Below are 7,365 nucleotides of genomic sequence, written 5' to 3'. Positions count from 1 at the left end.
ATGGTAAAGTGGCAAAGATAGGCATACAATTCCTTTTACTGTACCTCTGTTTATAGTATCTCCTATCAATTGTTTCATACTACAACCAGGGCCTTTGTCCTAAATTTTATATTTCATTCCATTCCACTTATCTGATTAATATTTATGATTTAAAATTAATATTTTCTAGCCCCAGGCTGATTATTTTTTTTGCTAATTTCAGAAGTTTATGAGAACCATTATTTTGCAATGATTTTGACAAGTTGAATTGAAAGGGACTTTGTAGGTGTATGGTAGAAATTTTATCATGGAGTATGCTGTTGTAATGGGGTACATAGTTAGTGTCAGTTTGTATACAATTTTGGGCTTAGGATAAACAATTGTTTGAGGCCTATTGGATTTTAAGGCTATGCTAGGGTTATCAATAAACATTTTGTTATCTCTTCTAGTTATAATGTTTTAGTGTAGCATATAGTATTACTTAAATTCAGTTTTAGATTAATTACAATACCTCTTGTGTTCTTCATAGATATATGTATATAACTGTCGAGTTATGGTTTTTAGATTTTATAATCCATGAACTCTGGTTCTTTTAAAATTATATATGATCGTTCATTTTTAAGCTTTCTTGTTTAATTTTTAATATAAAGGTATAACATGAAAAATAATATTAACTTAAAATATATTTACAAACTGAAACATACAAATTAACAAAATTCATGTATAAACACCAGGAAACTTTATTTAATAATATAAAGGTCTAATGAAGATCTTGCGAGTATAATCAGGATCAGGAAAAGTACTGCAAGTGATTACAATCTGACGAAGAATCAGGAGAGTTAAGATGAAATAAGATCCAAGGACCAAGAGTCTAGAGTCTAGGATCAAGAATGGAGAAGACTGACCAAGGTCTAAGGAGTTCTGCAAAATACAAACATTTACAGCTATATAACACTAATATAATTATGTTCTAGAATGCAGAAAATGCATAATGAAGTAAAACCTTGTTATACTCTATAAACTTTAAACACTCACAGGTTAACATATGACATTTCCAATACACAAACAATCTTCATTAGTTATACAGTATACACTTATAAACACTGAATCACTTTAACACACGACATTATATAAGACACTAATACATAGAACAATTTATATAAAAGTGTCTTTTCAGTACTTACTGTTACGGGTGGCTAGGTGTCAGGTAGTGATCAGAGAAATGCCGGGGACTCTCCATGTTAAGAAAACAAAATCAAACAAGGACAACCAAATAAACAAATAACTTCTTTAGTCCATGGAGTGAAAAGATACACAAGAGATGGCAGCACAGCATTCCTCGACAAAAACAAGGACAACCAAATAAAGAAATAACTTTAGTCCATGGAGTGAAAATATAAACAAGAGTTGGCAGCACAGCATTCCTCGACAAACCCCCCTACTAAGTTTGAACGACATGCTTAAAAAAAAAACTGTATGCATCTACTGATCATATCTGAACACATTATCAGACCCTCTTATGTACTCAATAAAGAAAGAATATGGTTGCAAACTTAATGCCCAACGCATAAGGCGGTCATTCTTATTTTTCATACTGCTAAGATACTTAAGAGGTGCATGATCTGTTTGAAGAACAAATTCTTTACCATACAAAAATTCTTTAAATCTTTCTATTCCCCAAACAATTGCAAAAAGTTCTCAATAGTAGAGTAATTCAATTCAGATTTATTTAATTTCCTACCTGCATAGCAAACTGGTTAAACATACCATCATGATCCTGCAATATAACTGCACCCAAAACATAAGACGCATCTGTTCGCAAATAAAACTTCTTTTCTACATCAGGCAACATAAAGATAGATTTTAAAAGATAAGCTTTAAGATCATTGAAACATTTAAGTTGATTATCAGACCAATTTAATTTATTACTACAGTTTTTCTTCAATAAATCACTAATCGGGGCAGCCAAAATAGAAAAGTTTGGAATAAATCTATTGTAATACCCTAAAGTTCCCATAAATGAACGTAAGTCCTTCTTTGTTGTTGGAACAGGCATATTAACAATATCATCTACTCTGGATTTAATAGGCGATAAACAGTTATTTCCTAGTTTATACCCAAGATACTTTATTTCACTGAATGCGAAGAAACATTTATCAGGACCAGCTGTTAGGCCATGGTCACGAAGTCTTGAAAGAACTAACTTAATATGATTAAGATGATCTCTCCAGGATTTACTGAAAATAACAATGTTATCAAAATAACAAGATAAATTTGATAACCCTGACAATACTTGTCTCATCAATCTTACGAATGTTGCACACGCGGTTTTAAGACCAAATGGCATCACTTTAAATTCCATTAACCCATACTTAGTAGAAAAAGCTGTATATTTCATAGCTCTAGGATCTAATGGAACCTGCCAGTACCCCTTACACAGGTCTAATTCAGTAAAATATTTAGCGCCATTCATTTTATGTAAATAGTCATTTATACTAGGCATCGGTTCTGCATCAAATTCTGAATATTTATTAAGTGTTCTAAAATCAACACAAACGTATACTTCCATTAGGTTTTCGTACAATAACAGGTGAACAATAACCAGAAGTTGAAGGTTAAATAATATCCATATCAATCATTCTATCTACCTCCTTATTAAATTCATCGAGCAAACTTAAAGGAATTGGGTAGTTCTTAGCTCTGATTGGTTCATCACTTTGTAATTTTACATAATGAGAAATAGTTTTAGTACGACCAGGAGTATCACTCATGACTTCTGTAAATGACTTCAATAAACATTAAAGATCATTAATTTTATCAGATGACAAAGATTCACAAAAATTATAATTACCAGAGTTTTCATCTCTTTATGGCAATTCACAACAATTATCGTCAGTAACGGCAATAACAGGCTGTACTTCAGCTTGAAGTGCCGAAAACAAATTTGATGAATTTACAAGATAATTTACTTCTTGTTGAATTACACTAATCTTAGTTCTATGATAAGTTTTAAGCATATTTGCATGATATAACTTTAATCTATTTCCTACTTTGACATAGTAATCAACACCATTAGAATGAACATCAGTGATTACATATGGACCTTTCCATTGCATAAGGAATTTATTTGAACTATTTGGAAGCATAACCAAAACTTAATCATTAATCTTGAATTTCCGAGAGGTTTTCTTATCAAAATACTCTTTATATTTCTTGGCATTATTTACTGCAACTTCAGCCATGCTCTGCAATTTATCTAAGGTTAATTATGTACTGATAACTAGTTAATTCTCCATCAATACTGTTGTTAGATACCAATTCATGTAAAATAGATAATGGACCTCTTACATTTCGACCGAACAGCAATTCAAAAGGACTGAACTTTAAACTATCATTTGGAATTTCAAGATATGCAAATAAGGCAACATTAATATATTTATCCCATTCATTCGGGTTATCAATACAAATTTTCTTGAGCATATTTTTCAAAGTTCCATTCATACGTTCAACCATTCCGTTACAAGATGCATAAGGACTTGTGTAAATGGCTTTGATACATAGTTTATTAATTTCAGACATAAGATCAGACTTGAATTGAGTGCCACGATCACTAAGGATTTCTTTGGGTATACCAACTACAAAATATCTCCATTAATGCCTCAGCTACAGAAACTATCAATATTGCGTAAAGCAACTGCTTCGGGATATCGAGTAGCCATATCCATCACCGTAAGAATATACTTATGACCTTTCTTAGTAGAAGGAGTGATAGGACCAATTAGATCAATAGCAATACGTGAAAAAGGTTCATTCACAATGGGCATTGGCACTGAAGGTACTTTCTTTGGTTTACTGCTGAACTTTTGACACGAATGACAAGATTTACAGAATCTATGTATATCTAAGCTTGCCCTCGGCCAATAGAATTTCTGCATGATCTTATCTATAGTCTTACGAGATGAAAAGTGTCCCGCCAATAAAAATTCATGTGCTAACTTAATGATTATATTACGGTACTGAACTGGCACAACTAACTGTAATTTTCCCACATTTTCAGGTTTACTACTTTCAATGCACTTACGATATATTAAACCTCCAATATTTACGTACTTTATTGTCAGACATTTTAAGGTTACACTTTCTTCGTTATCAAGCAACTTACGAATACTAGCAAGTGAAGGACATTAATTTTGATACTTCCTAAATTCATCAGAATTAAGACCATATTCCTTATCCAAAGATTCAAGATTACTAGACATAGGACGTTCATTTACTTTACACTTAGTTTTTGCTCTCGTTACAACATTAACGTTAACGTTACGATCAGAAGCAAACTCATCACCATGAATTAAACTTAAACCTGCATCAACATTATGTTTAAGTCCAGGTATAAGACCAATAATGACATCTGCGCAACGTATGGGGGCAACAATAGCTTTAACTTCACCAGAAAAGAACTTGGACAAAACAATTGTATGCACTGTATTTAGGTACAAAGGTCTACCAAGATAGTCATAAACTTTCACTTTCCTGCCACGAGGGTCAAGATAGTCATAAACTTTCACTTTCCTGCCACGAGGGTAATTTAAAGGTACTAATTTATCTCTAACAACCACGGTATTGCACCCAGTATCAAAAACTATCTCAACTGACTGATCAAAAATCTTTCCATCGGTATCAGTTACACAATTATGCAATTTTTCTTCACGGCCAAGTACTACACCTATTTTAGGCACTACTTTATCAGATTTCTTATTTAATTTGTACACAGCAATTAGGACGAATATGACCAACTTCACCACAATGATGACATTTAACATTAGAATCAGATGTAGTTACTGAATTCGAAACTTTAGGAGAAATTGAATTTTTATCAGCAAGAGGTTTAGCATGAGGTTTAGAGTGAATTTTATCATTACTCTTACGGCCTTTCTTCATACCATGAGCAACTATATATCTATCTGCACTCTCAGCAAGTTGACACGAATTCTGAAATGACTGTTCTAGCAAAAATGAACGAAGATTAGAACAACTAGATAACATTTGATCAAAAATCATAAAATCTCTAACAGATTCATAATTTTTCTCTACATTTGCTAGTTCCAACCACTTATCAAAATATTGTCCCAATTTACAATCGAACTGTACAAAACTTTCGTCAGTATCAATAATAGAATCTCTAAACTTCCTTCGATATACATTAGAATTAATGTGAAAAGCTTTAAGCAGAGCTTTAAGTGCAACAAAATTATTGACAATATCGCTGGACAAGCTACAATAAACTTTCAAAGCTTTACCACGCAATAGAGTTCCCAATAACATTGAATAATTTTCTTCTTTCCATTTGTAAAATTTCGCTAATCTCTCAAAGCGATCTATGTACAAGTCTATTTCGTCTACGGTCTCGTCAAATGGTGGAATTTTAGGCAAAGACGACCTTAAGGGATCAACAATGGGATTATGATCTGGAGTGTAATCAGGACTATATTTCAATTTAAGTACCTCTAATTCATGTTTTCTTTCTCTCTCGCTCTCTAGTTTATCTAACTCACGCTTTGCGACTCTTTCTTCTCTTTCTTAGTCTGCTTTCTTTCGGACCTAGTCATATTCTATCTGAAGCTTTAACTGTTTCTGTACAAATTCATCAATTTGAGCACCAGTAAGGCCTTGTTTAATTGCACTGTCAATTAACTGTTTAACATCCATAATGAATATTAAAATTCAGTACACGATAACTAAACGTACAAAATACATCCAAGTAGCATTCCCTTGAAAACAAGTGAACGACAACTAGAAAATTACACTACGTGAATAATCAATCATCGTAAAATGTAAACACTACCTAATGAATGCGAAGTTGAACTTTGACCCACGCATAAATTATTCGACAGACTGCTAAGAACAAGTCACTTAAAGCAAGCCCATTATAACAATAACGCAGTTACATTGTTAGCAAACACTGAATCACAAAACTAATTCATAATGTATTGCTGTAAACAAATCGCGCAAACTTTATATATAAGTTTAAGAATGCACACAAAAATTAAGCATTTAATCAGATACTCAACCTCTAATTAATGCCCGTATACTAATAAGAATGCAAAAGTTATTGTAAGCATATAATAAAGATACTTAACATCTAATTAACGCTCTATACAAAAACGCATTGCAAAACTTACAAAAATTTTAAGTCAACAACAGGACAGCGACATACCACCAGCCATAAATTTCCATAACATACTCTTTTTAACAATTTCAAGGTCTTACCTTATTTCCATAGAATCAAAAAGGGAAGATAAACAAGACTCAAATTTGAAACCAACACACACCTGGGGTCCAAGTCAGACACTTCTCTCATCAATTCCTGGTACAAAATCAAATTGAAAACAATAAATTAAATTCATGAACAAATCATCCTACTCACTGCGCCAATTGTCGAGTTATGGTTTTTAGATTTTATAATCCATGAACTCTGGTTCTTTTAAAATTATATAGATTGTTCATTAAGCTTGTTTAATTTTTAATATAAAGGTATAACATGAAAAATTCTATTAACTCAAAATATTTACAAACTGAAACATACAAAATTAACAAACTTCATGTATAACACCAGGAACTTTATAATAATATAAAGTTCTATTGAAGATCTTGCGAGTATAATCAGGATCAGGAAAAGTACTGCACGTGAATACAATCTGACGAAGAATCAGGAGCGTCTTAAGATTAAATAAGATCCAAGGACCATGAGTCTAGAGTCTAGGATCAAGAATGGAGAAGACTGACCAAGGTCTAAGGAGTTCTGCAAGATACAAACATTTACAGCTATATAACACTAATATAATTATGTTCTTGAATGCAGAAAATGCACAATGAAGTAAAACCTTGTTATACTCTATAAACTTTAAACACTCACAGGTTAACATATGACATTTCCAATACACAAACAATCTTCATTAGTTATACAGTATACACTTTTAAACACTGAATCACTTTAACACACGACATAATATAAGACACTAATACATAGAACAAATTATATAAAGGAGTCTTTTCAGTACTTACTGTTACGGTGGCTAGGTGTCAGGTAGTGATCAGAGATATGCCGGGGACTCTCAATGTTAAGAAAACAAAATCAAACAAGGACAACCAAATAAACAAATAACTTCTTTAGTCCATGGAGTGAAAAGATACACAAGAGATGGCAGCACAGCATTCCTCGACAAAAACAAGGACAACCAAATAAAGAAATAACTTTAGTCCATGGAGTGAAAATATAAACAAGAGATGGCAGCACAGCATTCCTCGACAATAACGAAAACGGTTAGTTCAGCTTCACTTTACAAAGCAACATTCGTAGATATGATATCAATAATGATGATAAAATAA

This window comes from Macrobrachium nipponense, chromosome 18, assembly GCF_015104395.2.
Source record: "Macrobrachium nipponense isolate FS-2020 chromosome 18, ASM1510439v2, whole genome shotgun sequence".
Classification (NCBI taxonomy): domain Eukaryota; kingdom Metazoa; phylum Arthropoda; class Malacostraca; order Decapoda; family Palaemonidae; genus Macrobrachium; species Macrobrachium nipponense.
The sequence above is the reverse complement of the archived record's forward strand: the minus strand, read 5'-3'. Positions refer to the sequence as shown.